The sequence below is a fragment of the Myotis yumanensis genome, unplaced genomic scaffold, assembly GCF_028538775.1.
Source record: "Myotis yumanensis isolate MYYU_CA2020_CCGP unplaced genomic scaffold, mMyoYum1.0.hap1 SCAF_21, whole genome shotgun sequence".
NCBI lineage: Eukaryota > Metazoa > Chordata > Mammalia > Chiroptera > Vespertilionidae > Myotis > Myotis yumanensis.
In genome coordinates this window covers 17,144,096-17,159,062 of record NW_027223772.1, presented here as the reverse complement: position 1 = coordinate 17,159,062, position 14,967 = coordinate 17,144,096, and the positions used below count along the sequence as shown (strand labels likewise).

The window sequence follows — 14,967 nt, the reverse complement described above, 5'->3', positions numbered from 1 at the left end:
TGAAAACGACAACCGAGCCCTCAGCCGCCAGCCCGCTTTGGGCGCGCACCCTCACCACCGCACCGCCGTACCTTTAAATTTTCCACACTGCGCCTCCGCTGAGCGTCAGAATGCTGTTGTTTTTGCTTCTAGTTGAAGAGTCTCTCCTCAGCCAGCCTTCCCGTGGTTCTGGTTGATGTCCGCTCCGACTTTTAGTTGTATTTTTAAAGTGGTTGTCCACGGCGGCAGTCTCCGGTGTTTACCTATGCCGCCATCTTGGATTCCTCCTATTATTGTAGTTTTAATTTACATCTCTCTGATGATTAATGACATTGAGCATCTTTTCATAATTCTATTGGCTATCTGTATGTTGTCTTTGGAAAAGTGTCTATTCAGGTCTTTTGCCCATTTTTTAACACATTGTTTGCGGGTAGTTTTTATCGTGCGCTAACAGGTGGCGCGGGCCATTTTTGCTAATTTTTTGCAACGTAAAATGTATAAATACGTTTCCTGAATACAATGTGTTAATTGGATTCTTTGTCTTCCTGGTGTTGAGTTGTGTGAATTCTTTGTATATTTTGGAAATTAACCCCTTGTCATATGTATCATTGGCAAATTTGTTCTCCCATACATTAAGTTCCCTTTTAATTTTGTTGCTGGTTTGTTTTGCTGTGTAGAAGCTTTTTAGTTTGATGTGGTCCCGTTTGCTTATTTTTTCCTTTGTTTCTGTAGACATAGGAGATGTATCATGAAAATACCTTTACGTGAGATGTCTTAGATTTTTAAGGTTTTGTGACACATTTAAGTCTTTTATTCATTTTGAGTTTATTCTTGTGTATGGTGTAAGTTGGTGATCTAGTTTCATTTTTTTTTTTTGCATGTGTCTGTCCAATTTTCCTAACACCATTTATTGAAAAGACTATCTTTACTCCATTGTATTCTCTTGACTCCATTGTCAAATACTAATTGATATTCGTCTGGGTTGATTTCTGGGGTCTCTTTTCTGTTCCATTGGTCTACATGCCAGTTCTTGTGCCAGTACTGTTTTAATTACAATGGATTTGTAATATAGTTTGATATCCAGTATTGTGACCCTCCAACTTTGTCTTCTTTCTCAAAATTGCTGTGACTATTTGGGGTCTTTTTTGGTTTCATATAAATTTTTGGAATACTTGTTCTAGATCTGTGAAACATGCCATTGGTATTTTAATAGAGATTGCATTGAATCTGTAGGATTGCTTTGGTAATATGGACATTTTAATGATACTAATTCTTCCAATCCATGAACATAGTATTTGCTTCTACTTGTTTATATCTTCCCCTATTTCCTTTTTTCAGTGTTCTATTGTTTTCCAAGTACAGGTCCTTTACCACCTTGTTTGTTCCCATGTATCTTATTTTTTTGTTGCAATGGTATCCTATCTAATAATAGACAAACATGGTAATTAACCATACCTCCGACATGCTTCACATTGGCTAATCAGGGCAATATGCAAATTAACTGCCAACCAAGATGGTGGTTAACCGCCAACAAAGATGGCGGCTAATTTGCATACTGCAGGCAGGGCGGGACAGCGCCATCCCGCCTGCCTCACTGCCATCCGGGCCTGCTGTTTGCAACCCGGGCAGCAGGCAGCCCATATGGGAACAGACCCAGGGCTGGCGGCCGGACCGCTAAGGCTAATGCACAAACGGCCCTCCTGTGGAGATCCCAGCTGACAGGTGCTCATGCACCGATCCGCCACCGGTCACGCCCACAAACGGCCCTCCCGCGGGGATCCCCAGCTGACAGGTGCTCATGCACCGATCTGCCACTGGCCACCCCACAAATGGCCCTCCCGGGGGGGAACCCCGGCTGACAGGTGCTAATGCACTGATCTGCCACTGGCCACCCCACAAACGGCCCTACCAAGGGGATCCCCGGCTGACAGGTGCTCATGCACCGATCTGCCACTGGCCACCCCACAAATGGCCCTCCCGCAGGGGAACCCCGGCTGACAGATGTTAATGCGCCGTTCTGCCACTGGCCACGCCACCCACAAACGGCCCTCCCGCAGGGATCCCCGGCTGACAGGTGCTCATGCACCGATCTGCCACTGGCCACGCCCACAAACGGCCCTCCCATGGGGATCGGAGGCTGGCAGGTCCTAATGCACCGATCTGCCAAGACGCACACCCTGGGCCGCCTTTGCCCTGCGTGAACTATGCAGCCGGCAGAGGGGAGAGGGGGCGCTGGGAGCAGGGCGGGAACTTCCAGGGGTTTGCGTCAGGCAGCCCAGAGAAGAGTGTGAACTATCCCTGCTGGTAGCTGCTTGCTCATTCACTTGCTTGCTCATTCATTCACTCATTCACTCACTCAGCAAACCCTCTCAGGTCCATGGCACCAGGCCAGGCACTGAAGTTGAAGCAGGATAAGACAGAGCTATGTCCTCAAGATGTTAGTAATTCAGTATGCAGCCAGGAGAGGGGACCCAGGCTGCTGAGAACAGGGTGGAACTTTCCCGGGGTGGGCTTCAGGGAGCCGGGTGTGAGGCCAGAACTTCTGCCGTGTTGCCATGGCAACGTGGCAGAAGTTCCCGCCCCTTAGCTGCTTGCTCATTCACTTACTCGCTCATTCAATCACTCATTCACTCACTCATTATTCACTCACTCAACAAACCCTCTCAGGTCCATGGCACTGAAAGGACAGAACGGGGCTGATAACCGTGTTCCTAACTCCTCTTCAAGCAAAAGCCATAGAATGTATCAGTTGCTCAGCCAGCCCTTATCTCAGCCAATAGGAATGCAAGGAAACTAGCCCAAGGCCAAAAGTATGCTAGCCACCTCCTGTCTTTGTGTAACCAGACCCTAGCTGCACCCTACCCTTGCGTCATTAGCCCCCCGGCCATCACTCAACCAACCAGAATCGGCCAAATCAGTGGTCCGAGTGAGCCCCAACCCCCTGACCCAAGCCCTATAAATTCTTTGTTCTCTTAGAACTCGGGGCTCTCTTTTGCATCCAGTAATGGAGGCAGGAGGGGGACCAAGTCCCAGGCTTGAATAAAAGACCCTTTGCTTTTGCATCGGAAAAGGCTCCCTGGTCGTGGATTATTGGGGACCCCGAACTCTGGACATAACATTTGGGGGCGCGTCCGGGATCCCCAATTCCCACAAGGGACCCCACTCCGGAGGGTCTGCTGACCGAGGTAAGTGTCTATGTGTCGTCTGTTCTGTTCTGTGCGAGCTCGCTTCTGTAATCTGTGCCTGATAAGATTTAAGTGGACGCACTCGCGGATCTCGGGCAGAAGGAGTCAGGGGACACCTTGGCCCTCCATCTGGAGGGGTGTGAAAACCCCTCACGAGGGGAGTGCATTCCCCTCAAACCTCTGAACCTCTGAACCTCTGAACCTCTGGGACGAGGCGGGTCGCTCCCGCTGGTTGGCACACGGCCGTCGTCCAGTTTTTCTTCTGCAGGGTTGGAAGGCTATTCTTAGGTGTCTTTGTCTGTCTGTTGTCTGTGTTCTTTTGTCTAATTTTGTGGACTCACTGGACGGACGTTATGGGACAGACTCAAACTACTCCTTTAAGCATTATGGTTGTTTTAAAGTCAAGAGCTGGGCCAAACCTGCTTGCCAGCCTCAGGTGTGGTTTTCCGGAACCGCTGGGAACTTGGGACCTTCAAGCTTACTGAATTCGAATGATAAAAAAAAAGTTATGTCTTGCATTTATTCTTAAAAATGTTACTGATTGAGAAATGCTGAATATTTGACTTGCCAGCTAAAAGTTTAAGGTTCGGATTGAATTGGGAAAAACTGTGTATTGTGGTAGCTAAATGCCTTTGCTGAATGAATGTCTGGTCAAAGTGTATGAATGTGGAGGGAGGGAGCCTGCCCTCTCCTTTCCTTTGTGTGGCTTCACAACTTTGGTCAGGCGGGCATCTGAGTGAGGATCTGTGAAAACGGGTCACCCCCTCCCTTGTTTGTCTCTCGTCACCGATCATCATGAGGTCGGGACAAAGTAAACCTGCTGTTCTTAATTACATGTTAAAAAAATTTTAAAGGGGTACAATAGAGACTGTGGAATTGGAATGAATGCTGAAACATTGAGGAAGCATGAGTGGACAGCTGTTTGTTTGTGTGGGACTAGCCAATTTGCTACCGAGACGGGGGACTGGATGCAGTCTTAACTCCTCCGGTAGGTTCTCACCAAAACGTTGGTCGAAAATTCTGTTCTGGAACATGGGTGCCAGGAGTGCCCCCACGCTCATCTGGGGAGTTGGGCATTGTTTTGTTTATCTGCTCAGCTCCAGAGAGGGTGTGAATACGAGTGTTCGTCTATTTTGGCTGCTCATTACTAGTCTGTGTAAAGTGAAAGTTACTTTGATTTATTTTGCATTTCTGTTAATTCATCTGGCTGAACGTTTGGGCTGGACCCCGAAATAGTCTGCAAAATCTCTTAGCAGCTGCGAGAATCATTTTTTTTTTCCTCAGAGTCTTTTGCTCACTATTAAAGGGGAATCCGCCCACTTAGTTAATATAAATTTCTGTCTATCAGTTGCTCTCTCCTGGGTTGTAAATTCGCTGTATTAAATTGAAATTTTGAAGTTCTAGGATAGAGTTAAAAGCTGGCTAGATTCCAAGATTGCTTGTAAGAAAAGCAAGAGAGAAGTCTTTTCAAGTTAACTGTTTGCTTAACAAATTAACAAAGTAGCAAATTTCAAAGAACTTGTTATTCATGGTTTTCTTATCTGTTTGGTAGACAAAGGGTTTACAGCTCTGCAGGTCTCGGAGAGATTTATTGCCTGTGACTGTATTTTGTTTAACTTGCTGTTTTCAATTGGTCTTTCCCTTCCTCCCTCATCCTGGTTCTGAAAGCATCTGTAACTGTATTTCAGGTAGTCTCCAGGTTTTCTGTCTGCAGGAAACCTCCCTATGTACCCGTTATATTTCCAGGCCGACTCTGTGAGGAAAAGCAATCGGGCCTGGGCTGAGAGAAAGGGGGTGGGTGTGTTGGCAGTTAAGTTACTGGCTGCAGACCTAACAGGTCTTATCAATGAACTTCAAGGTCACAAGAAGTAACTGTAAACAATGTAGTCTTTCTCTGCCCTGGGTTATTCTTTTTAACCCTTCCAATGCTAAATTAGACCAATACCTGTTCTTAGTTTGATCACAAAAGGTCTAGATATATCTTAAGAGTAAAAATACATTTAAAATGTGTTAAAATCCGCAGCCGCCCTGGTGATTTAGAACTGTTTGCCAGGCAGACTCAGCCCCTGAGAGCCAGGTCAAAGAAGGGGGGGGGGGCTGAATGCCTGAGCTGCCCGCAAGGCCCTGAAGCCCCTGGTGGAGAAGAAGCGGCGCGTGTGCAGATCAACGAGAGCCTACAGGAGCTGCAGCAGCTGCTGGCGGACACCGAGGTGTTGGAGCTGACGGTGCTGCGCGTGCTGCAGGGCAGGGTTTGTGGGTGCGAGCCGCTGTAGGCAGAAGCCAGCAAGCGCTTCGCTGCAGGCTACATCCAGTGAATCCCCTGCTTGAGTCCATACCACTGCGAAAGGGCAGCGGCTTCCGGGATTTGCTGGGGGACGCTCTGGCTGGGTCCCTGGGAGACCCTAGGCGGAGCAGCTGGCTCACAGGAGGAGCTGATATCCCCTTCAAGTGCACTCCCTTGAAAAAGGCCTGGGTTGCTGCTCTGCCACAAAGGGAACTGGTAGAAAGGCAAGAAAGCAGGGCCCTAAGGGTTAACAAAAGGGCACTCTCCCTGGACCTGGGAGCCATCAGGACTTTGAAATTCTCCAAGAGAGGAGAAGTCTGACTCAGAAACTGGCCGAAACCTCGTTGGGTTAGAAGAACCGGAGGCTGCATATTGAACTTATAGACTGCAGTTTACTGGGCAGAGGTCCAAGCCCAGTTATATGGGGGTTAAACTACCTGTGTACAACAAAACAACTTTCTCCTGTGCCAGAATACATTTTAAGAAAATTGAATGCATGATAGACCAGTAAGCTGGGAGCAAATGCTTTGCATTTGCCTCCCTAAATAAAGGTTAAATCGTTTATGTCAGTCTGATTAGTGTCATTTGTTGTCCACACCCAAGGACAAATGAAGTTAGAAAATAAGCCTTATTTTGATTAGTTCTTTTATTCAGGAGGAGCCAACCCGGTCCCTCCCTGCAACATGAATGATAAAATGTATATTAAGGAATTTTAAAGTTGCTCAAACCTCGCTGCCTTGGGTCCAGTTCTGCGTGTGTAAGAAGGAACAGAGTAAAGTTTAATAGCAGGAGTAAAGAGGCAGGCAGGGCAGAAGCAGGCCAGAAGAAGCTGGCAAGGCCATTCAAACCACCCAGCCGCTATTGGCCAGAGCCGCCTGAGGCAGACCTCCTTGGACTGGCAACAGCTGACTCTGACTAGGACAGACTGGGCTTTTTCCAACCGGGCCCCCATGAGCCGATGGTCAAAATGAAGATCGGGGGCCAGACTGTGAACTTTATGATTGATACAGCGGCAGAGCACTCGGTAGTTACTCAGAAGGTAGCTCTCCTCTCAGGACAGGAAGTCACCATTATTGGAGCTACCGGTACCACAGCTGCAGACGGTTCTGCTGCCCCCACCGATGTCAGTTAGGCAGCCATCAGGTGGTTCATGAATTCCTATATTTACCAGTTGACCTGGTCCCTCTAATGGAAGCAGAAACCACTTTTGCCCCAGATGGCTCAGCACAGCCTTGCCTAGGTGAAGAGACCTCTCCAATGATCCTGTCCTTAGCAGTGCCGAGAGAGGAAGAATGAAGACTTTATACCCCCCAGCCAAAGGCCTCCACATCTGTTCTTGTCAGGCCACCATCAGGGGACTGGGGCAGTGTTCCTGTTATCTGCCAAAATTCCCATGACTGTAAAAGTACTTGTTCACTGAAAAGGTATAAATGTAAATGTTTATTAAATGTTTACATGTCTACTTAGGTATAAATATTTATAAATAAATAGAACCCCCGGTTAGTTTCCTGGTGTATTCTGGAGCAGCCTATTCAGTCTTGACAGAGCCAATGGGACCAGTAACATCTAAGAAGGCACCAGTTCTAAGAGCCACCGGACAAACTGCCTTTTTCCTTGGACATCAAAGAGGACTGTGGACCTCAGAAAGAACACGGTAACTCATTCGTTTCTAGTCATGCCAGAATGCCTGTACCCCTTCCTTGGACATGATCTCTTACAGAAATTACAAGCCACCCATAAGCTTGTTCGAGATGCCCTGCCAGTGCCACCTCGGACTCTGTACATCCTTTCCAGCCTGGGGACTCGATGTGGGTAAAGAAGTTCACGACCCCAGGACTCACCCCAACTTGAAAAGGACTATACCTGCAGAAAATTGTATAATAGTCTCAGATGATGCCTGCATCTTCATAGACATGGCTTCAGAAAGACAAGGACAATTTTACCTTATATAGAAAGGTCAAAGAGTGGACTTTAGTCACCTCCCTAAAATGTTTGTATAGCCCTGCCATATCTCATGTTTAGTAGCGGAGGATTTGGCTGCCTGCAGCGGCCATGATGCCAATATTATGTTTCATTGTATTGATATATTATATTAACCTTTAATTCTCTTGCAGGTTTGAATGTATATTGGCTATCCTGGAAGGGGACTGTGTGGGGTGAACCCCAAGAGTAGAGGGTGTCTGGCTGCCAAGAGGGCAGGTGCCCAACTGGGCAAAGAAGAATACCCATCAGGTTTTGGTCTCTATTAAAAGACAGCTAACAGTTAGCAGCCTGTACTGTCAGGGATAGTACAAACCTCAGCTGTAGAGAGCTGGGAAAAGCCTATTTGGCATGAAAGGTCTGAGGCATGGTTGTGCATTTCTAAAGAACATAAAAGAAGGTTTAAAGGCTAATCTGAAAGTATGAAATTTAGAAAGAAGAAGAGAAACGTTAAAAGGACTAACAAGAAAAATCAGAAAATCTTAGAGCAAATCAGTATGTTTTTTTCCTTATATAATTCCTCTGAAATCTGGCAATGCTTAATAAGTCATGGCAATACATTTCTTTGCATGAAATCAATAAGACCGGTTTTCAATAGTAATTTTATTAACCGGAAACTTTGACTGGAATGTCATGTTTTAAAGAAAACTGTCTGAGCTCTTAAGACTTAAAGCCAATAAGAGTGCCACAGGAAAAGCCTGGTATCCTGCTTGGGAGCCCTGAAGATGGCTGGCGCTGGAGCGTCAGGCCCATGCCCTACCATCACTGGCGGTTGGTAAGAGTAGAAGGGGAGCAATAAGGATGCCTCTGCATCCCTGCGGAACCCCCACTCACTCTGGGCCGCAACCAGTAGGAGGGCTACTGAGATGGGCTTAAAGCCTAGAGTGTGGGCTCAGGTGGAGTTGCTACAGGTGAGGGATTCACCTACCTCAGTGGATGCTGCAGGCAGGCCTGATGGCGACTGAATGGCTTGGCTTCCTGGCCCTACGGGGCACGTTAAGATTCAGTCATGAAATTCCAGCAAAGGTAGTCAGTTGCCATTCTTGTTGTGTTTATGCAAACATCAGGCCAAATTGAATACAGTAGATAAATTAATATTAATTTGGCTTTTTGATAGCCATAGAGGAATTTTAAGAAGAAAAATCCTATTTCAATAGAGGTTGTTAAAACTAAAATGGTTTCTTTCCCTTCCACTGGGCCATTTGTTATAGTTTGTCTCTGCCAGGTCACAAGCCCAGCTCCTTCTGTGCCCAGGACAGCAAGGAGCCTGACTGGAAGGTGACCTCTAACCAGGCACACCTGCTGCAGATCACCCTCAAGAAGACAGCGGACCTCGGCGGACTCCTTATAATCCTCCTGATGCTGTTGACTTTCGGCCCTTGCATTATTAACAGACTAGTCCAATTTGTCAAGAAGTGTATAAAAGTAGTTCAGTTGATAGTTCAGTCCGTCTCATGATTGAGCCGGAAGTTCCAAGACAAGGGGGGAATGAAAGGACAGAACGGGGCTGATAACCGTGTTCCTAACTCCTCTTCAAGCAAAAGCCATAGAATGTATCAGTTGCTCAGCCAGCCCTTATCTCAGCCAATAGGAACGCAAGGAAACTAGCCCAAGGCCAAAAGTATGCTAGCCACCTCCTGTCTTTGTGTAACCAGACCCTAGCTGCACCCTACCCTTGCGTCATTAGCCCCCCGGCCATCACTCAACCAACCAGAATCGGCCAAATCAGTGGTCCGAGTGAGCCCCAACCCCCTGACCCAAGCCCTATAAATTCTTTGTTCTCTTAGAACTCGGGGCTCTCTTTTGCATCCAGTAATGGAGGCAGGAGGGGGACCAAGTCCCGGGCTTGAATAAAAGACCCTTTGCTTTTGCATCGGAAAAGGCTCCCTGGTCGTGGATTATTGGGGACCCCGAACTCTGGGCATAACAGGCCCAGGCCAGGCACTGAAGTTGAAGCAGGATAAGACAGAGCTATGTCCTCAAGATGTTAGTAATTCAGTAGGGCGAAGCAGGCACATGAACGAGGCAGTTGTATGCACAGATGCAGTGTACTGGGTTTTGTGAGGGCTGTAACTAACGCCGACTTTGTTCTCTTGAGAAAATGGGGCCTCGGGAGCCAGGCCGCCCAAGCCTGTAGGCCTGTGCCTAGGCCAGGAGCAGCCGGGGTCCCGGAACATGACAGAGGGTGCAGGTTGGGCTGAGGGGTCTGGCCCCACCCCTCACCCTCACTCCTGAGTGCACAAATTTTTGTGCACCGGGCTACTAGTATATATATATATATATAAGATTGTTTGTCTTAGTTTCTCTGAGAGTTCATTATGGTGTATAAAAATGCCATGGATTTTTGGGTGTTAATTTTGTATTCATAGATTCTGAATTCATTTATTAAACCTGGTAGGTTTTATGGAGTCTTTAGGGTTTTCTATGTATAGTATCACTAGAGGCCCATTGCACAAAAATTTGTGCACTCGGGGGAGGGGGGGGGTCTCTCAGCCCAGCCTGTGCCCTCTCGCAGTCTGGGACCCCTCAGGGGATGTCCACTTGCCAACGGGGAGCAGGCCTAAGCTGCAGTCGGACATCCTTAGTGCTGCTGAGGAGGTGGGAGAAGCTCCTGCCTCCACCACTGTGCTGGTAGCCATCAGCCTGGCTTGTGGCTGAGCGGAGCTCCCCCTGTGGGAGCGCAGTGACCACCAGGGGGCAGCTCATGCATTGAGCATCTGCCGCCTGGTGGTCAGTGTGTGTCATCGTGACCAGTCTTTCTGCTGTTAGGGTCAATTTGCATATTACCCTTTTATTATATAGGATAGAGGCCTGGTGCACGGGTGGGGGCTGGCTGGTTTGCCCTAAAGGGTGTCCCGGATCAGGATGGGGGGTCCCGCTGGGGTGCCTGGCCAGCCTGGGTGAGGAGCTGATGGGTGTTTGCAGGCTAGTCACACCCCATTCAGGGTGTGGGTCCCCACTGGGGTGCCTGGCCAGCCTGAGTGAGGGGCTGATGGCTGTTTGCAGGCTGGCCACAGCCCCTTCAGGATAGGGGTGTCCCACTGGGGTGCCTGGTCAGCCTGGGTGAGGGGCTGATGGCCATTTTCAGGCTGGCCACGGCCCCCGGCAACCCAAGCTCCCAGCTTATCCTTTTTTTCTTCTTCTTTTTTTTTTTTTTTAGCGCCTCGAGCGGAGGCCAGGGGGGGCTGGAAGCAGGTATCTGGGATTTATTTATCTTCTATAATTGAAACTTTGTAGCCTTGAGCAGAGACCAAAGCCAGCCAGGGCAGGTGGGAAGCTTGGCTTCATCCATTGCCGGGGGCAACCCAAGCCTCCTGCTCACTCCAGCTCCATGGCCGCCGCCGGCATCTCAGTTGGATTAATTTGCATACTCGCTCCTGATTGGCTCGTGGGTGTGGTGGAGTGGCGGGGTGATGGTTAATTTGCATGTTTCTCTTTTATTAGTGTAGATGTGAATAGTGAGTTTTTCTTCCTCCTTTCCAATTTGGATACCTTTTATTTCTTCTGTTTGACCGCTATTGCTAGGACTTCCAGTACTATCCTATATAAAAAAAGGCCAGGGACCACAAGTGGAACGACCGGTCACCATGAGGTGCATTGACCACCTCTTGGCCCCTCCCCCACAGCCCACGAGCGGCAGTGGGTGGGGTGGCGAGCGGCGGCGGGGCGGGACTGGGGACTGGTAAGCAGGCTGAACAGATGACCCCCCTGGCCTGCAGGCTCCGATGGATCAGCGGTGGCGGGAGGACCGGTCTGGCTGTCAGGCTGTTGGGATCCCCAGCTCATCCCTGGCTGCTCGGGGGCTCAGGCTGGTGGGAAAGCGGGCGCCAGTGACTTCACCTCCATGCGCGTGCACCAGGCCGGTCACTGATGGAACACGCTGCCCACTCGGGGCCACTCACGCAGGCAGCACCGCTGCTGCTGGAGCTTACGGTGCTAACAGAAGCTGTGGGACGCGCCCGCGACCTACCTGCCTGGCAGCGTTTGGCCTGGGGACTGGCGAACGGGCAGAATATGGCCCTGATCACAGGCTAGGCCTATGGACCCTACCCGCACGATTTCGTGTGCTGGGCCACTAGTGTTGAATAAGAGTACTGAAAGAGGGCATCCCTGTTTTGTTCTTGTTCTTAGGGGAAATGGTTTTAGTTTTTGCCCATTGAGTAGGAGTGATGTTGGCTGTAGTATATGGCTATTATTATATTGATGTATGATTCTTCTATTCCCCCTTTTCTGAGAGTTTCTATTTAAAAAGGGTGTTGGATTTTGTCGAATGCATTTTCTGCATCTATTGATATGATCATGTGATTTTTGTCTTGCAAGTTTGTTTATGTGCTGTATCACGTTTATTGATTCATGAATATTGTACCAGCTTTGCATCCCCAGAATAAATCCCATTTGGTCGTGGTGTATGATCTTTTTAATATATTGCTGGATCCAATTTGCTAAAAATTTTTTGTGGATTTTAGCATCTATGTTCATCAGGGAAATTGACCTGTCGTTCCCTTTCTTTGTCTAAGTTTTGGAAGACTGTATTTTTCTAGGAATATGTCCAGTTTGTCCCATTTGCTGGAATAGGAGTCGTTCTTAGTTTTTTTGTTGTTGTTGTTTGTTTGTTTTTACGATCCTTTATATTTCTGTGAGGTCAGTTGTTACTTCACCTCTTTAGTTTCTGATTTTGTTTATTTGGGTCCTCCCTCTTTGTTTCCTTGTGAATCTGGCTAAATTCATCAATCTTGTTTATCCTTTTGAAGAAGCAGTTCTTGGTTTAATTGATCTTTTGTATTATTATTTTTCTTTCTTTATGTCATTTATTTCCACTCTGATCTTTATTATCTCCTTCCTTCTACTTATTCTGGGCTTTTCTTATTGTTTTCTTTCTAATTCTTTAAGTTGTAATGTTAGATAACTTATTACCAGTTTTTCTTTTTGTGTGTGTGTGTTTTTTGTTTTGTTTTGTTTTTTGAGGTAGGCCTGTAGTGCTATGAACTTCCCTCTCAGTACTGCTTTTACTGCGTTCCATAGATTTTGGATTGTTGTGTGTTCATTTTTATTTGTTTCCAGGATGTTTTTTATTTCTTCTTTGATCTCTTTGGTAACCCATTCATTGTTTAATAGCATGCTATTTAGTCTCCATGTGTTTGATTGTTTTTGAGTATTTTTATTGTAGCTTATTTATAACTTCATGCCATTGTCATCTGAGAAGATGCTTGATATGATTTAAATCTTCTTGAATTTGTAAAGACTTAGCTTGGGTTCTAACATGTGGTCTATCTTTGAAAATGTCCCATGTGCACCTGAGAAGAATGTATATTTTGTATAGCTTTGGGGTGAGATATTCAGAAGTTGTCAACTAGTTCCATCTGATCTAGGGTGTCATTTAAGATTGCTGTGTCCTTGTTAAAAGATTTATCCAGTCATGTCAGGGGGATATTAAAGTCCCTACTATGATTGTCTTGCTGTCAATCTCTCCCGTGATACCCACCAGAAGTTTTTTTATATATTTGGATGCTCCTGCATTGGGTCATATATATTTACCAGAGTTATAGCCTCCTGTTGTATCGACCCCTTTAGTATTATGCAGTGTCCTTCCTTATCTCTTGTTATGGCCTTCACTTTGAAGTCTATTTTGTCAGATATAAGTATTACTACCCCAGCTTTTTTTCATTTCCATTTGCCTGAAAAAAAATTTTCCATCTCTTCACTTTCAGTTTGTGTGACTCCTTTGTTCTGAGTTGGGTCTCTTGTAGACATCATATATATATATATATATATATATATATATATATATGGTCATATTTTCTTTCTTTCTTTCTTTTTAATTTTCTAAAGTTTTACATATGTCTCCTTTTTCCTCAATTGACACCCCCCCCCCCCAGTCATTCCTACCCCAGGCAAGCCCCCACCACCCCAGTGTCTGTGTCCATTGGTTACGCTCATATGCATGCTTACAAGTCCTTTGGGTGCTCTCTAACTCCCCTCCCCTGCCATTTGTCTCCTGATCTATTCTTATTCATCAAATTATGTTGTTCATTATATCCCACATATGAGTGAGATCATGTGATATTTATCTTTCTCCGACTGGCTTATTTCACTTAGCATAATGCTCTCCAGTTCCATCCATGCAGTTGCAAATGGTAAAAGTTCCTTCTTTTTTACAGCAGCGTAGTATTCCATTGTGTAGATGTACCACTGTTTTCTAATCCATTCATCTGCTAATGGACACTTAGGCTGTTTCCAAATCTTAGCTATTGTAAATTGTGCTGCTATGAACTTAGGGGTACATATATCCTTTCTGATTGGTGTTTCTGTTTTCTTGGGATATAGTCCTAGAAGTGGGATTACTGGGTCAAATGGCAGTTCCACTTTTAATTTATTGAGGAAACGCCATACTGTTTTCCACAGTGGCTGTACCAGTCTGTGTTCCCACCAGCAGTGCAGGAGGGTTCCTTTTTCTCCACATCCTCACCAGCACTTGTTGTTTGTCGATTTGTTGATGGTAGCCATTCTGACAGGTGTGAGATGGTATCTCGTTGTTTTGATTTGCATCTCGGATGATTAGTGACTTTGAGCATGTTTTCATATGTCTCTGGGGGGGTCATGTTTTCTTATCCATTCAACTACCTTGTGTCTTTTGATTGGAGCATTTAATCCATTTATGTTTAAAGTTATTATTGATAGGAACGTGTTTGTTGCCATTTTTATTCCTTATGCCTGTGTTCCTTCCTCCCTTTCTATTCTTTTTACAACAGTCCCTTTAGCATTTCTTGCATTGCTGGTTGTTGTGTGTTTTTTTTTAATATATTTTATTGGCCGAGACCGGTTTGGCTCAGTGGATAGAGCGTCGGCCTTCGGACTGAAAGGTCCCAGGTTCGATTCCGGTCAAGGGCATGTACCTGGGTTGCGGGCACATCTCCAGTAGGAGATGTGCAGGAGGCAGCTGATCGATGTTTCTGACTCTCTATCTCTCTCCCTTCCTCTCTGTAAAAAAAAATTAATATATTTTATTGATTTTTTTTACAGAGAGGAAGGGAAAGGGATAGAGAGTTAGAAACATTGATGAGAGAGAATCATCGATCAGTTGCCTCCTGCACACCCCCTACTGGGGATGTGCCTGCAACCAAGGTACATGCCCTTGACCAGAATCGAACCTGGGACCCTTCAGTTCACAGGCCTACACTCTATCCACTGAGCCAAACCAGTAGGGCTCCCTTAGCCTTTTTTTCTTTTTCTTTTTTCTTTTTTCCTTTTTTTTTTTTTTTTTTTTTTTTTTGTCTTCAAGGCTCCTGATTTCACCTTCAATTTTGAATGATAGCCTTGCTAGATAGAGTATTCTTGGATTCAGTCCCTTGCTTTTCATCACTTTGTATACTTCATGCCATTCCCTTCTGACCTGATGTGTTTCTGTTGAGAAATCAGTTGATAATATAATGCAAGATCCCTTGTAGGTGGTTTTCTGTCTCCCTCTTGTAGCCTTTAATAGTCTTTCTTTGTCTTTTATGTTTGCCAGTTTAATTATGATATGTGTTAGAGTAAGTCTTT

The 14,967-nt window shown here is 46.2% G+C and overlaps 1 protein-coding gene across 4 annotated transcripts in view; it reads left to right on the top strand.

Annotated features, from left to right (window-relative positions):
* Positions 1–14,967, top strand: part of TUBGCP5 (tubulin gamma complex component 5) — a 124,577-nt gene that overhangs the window by 14,004 nt on the left and 95,606 nt on the right. The gene's annotated exons all lie outside the window — the stretch shown is intronic.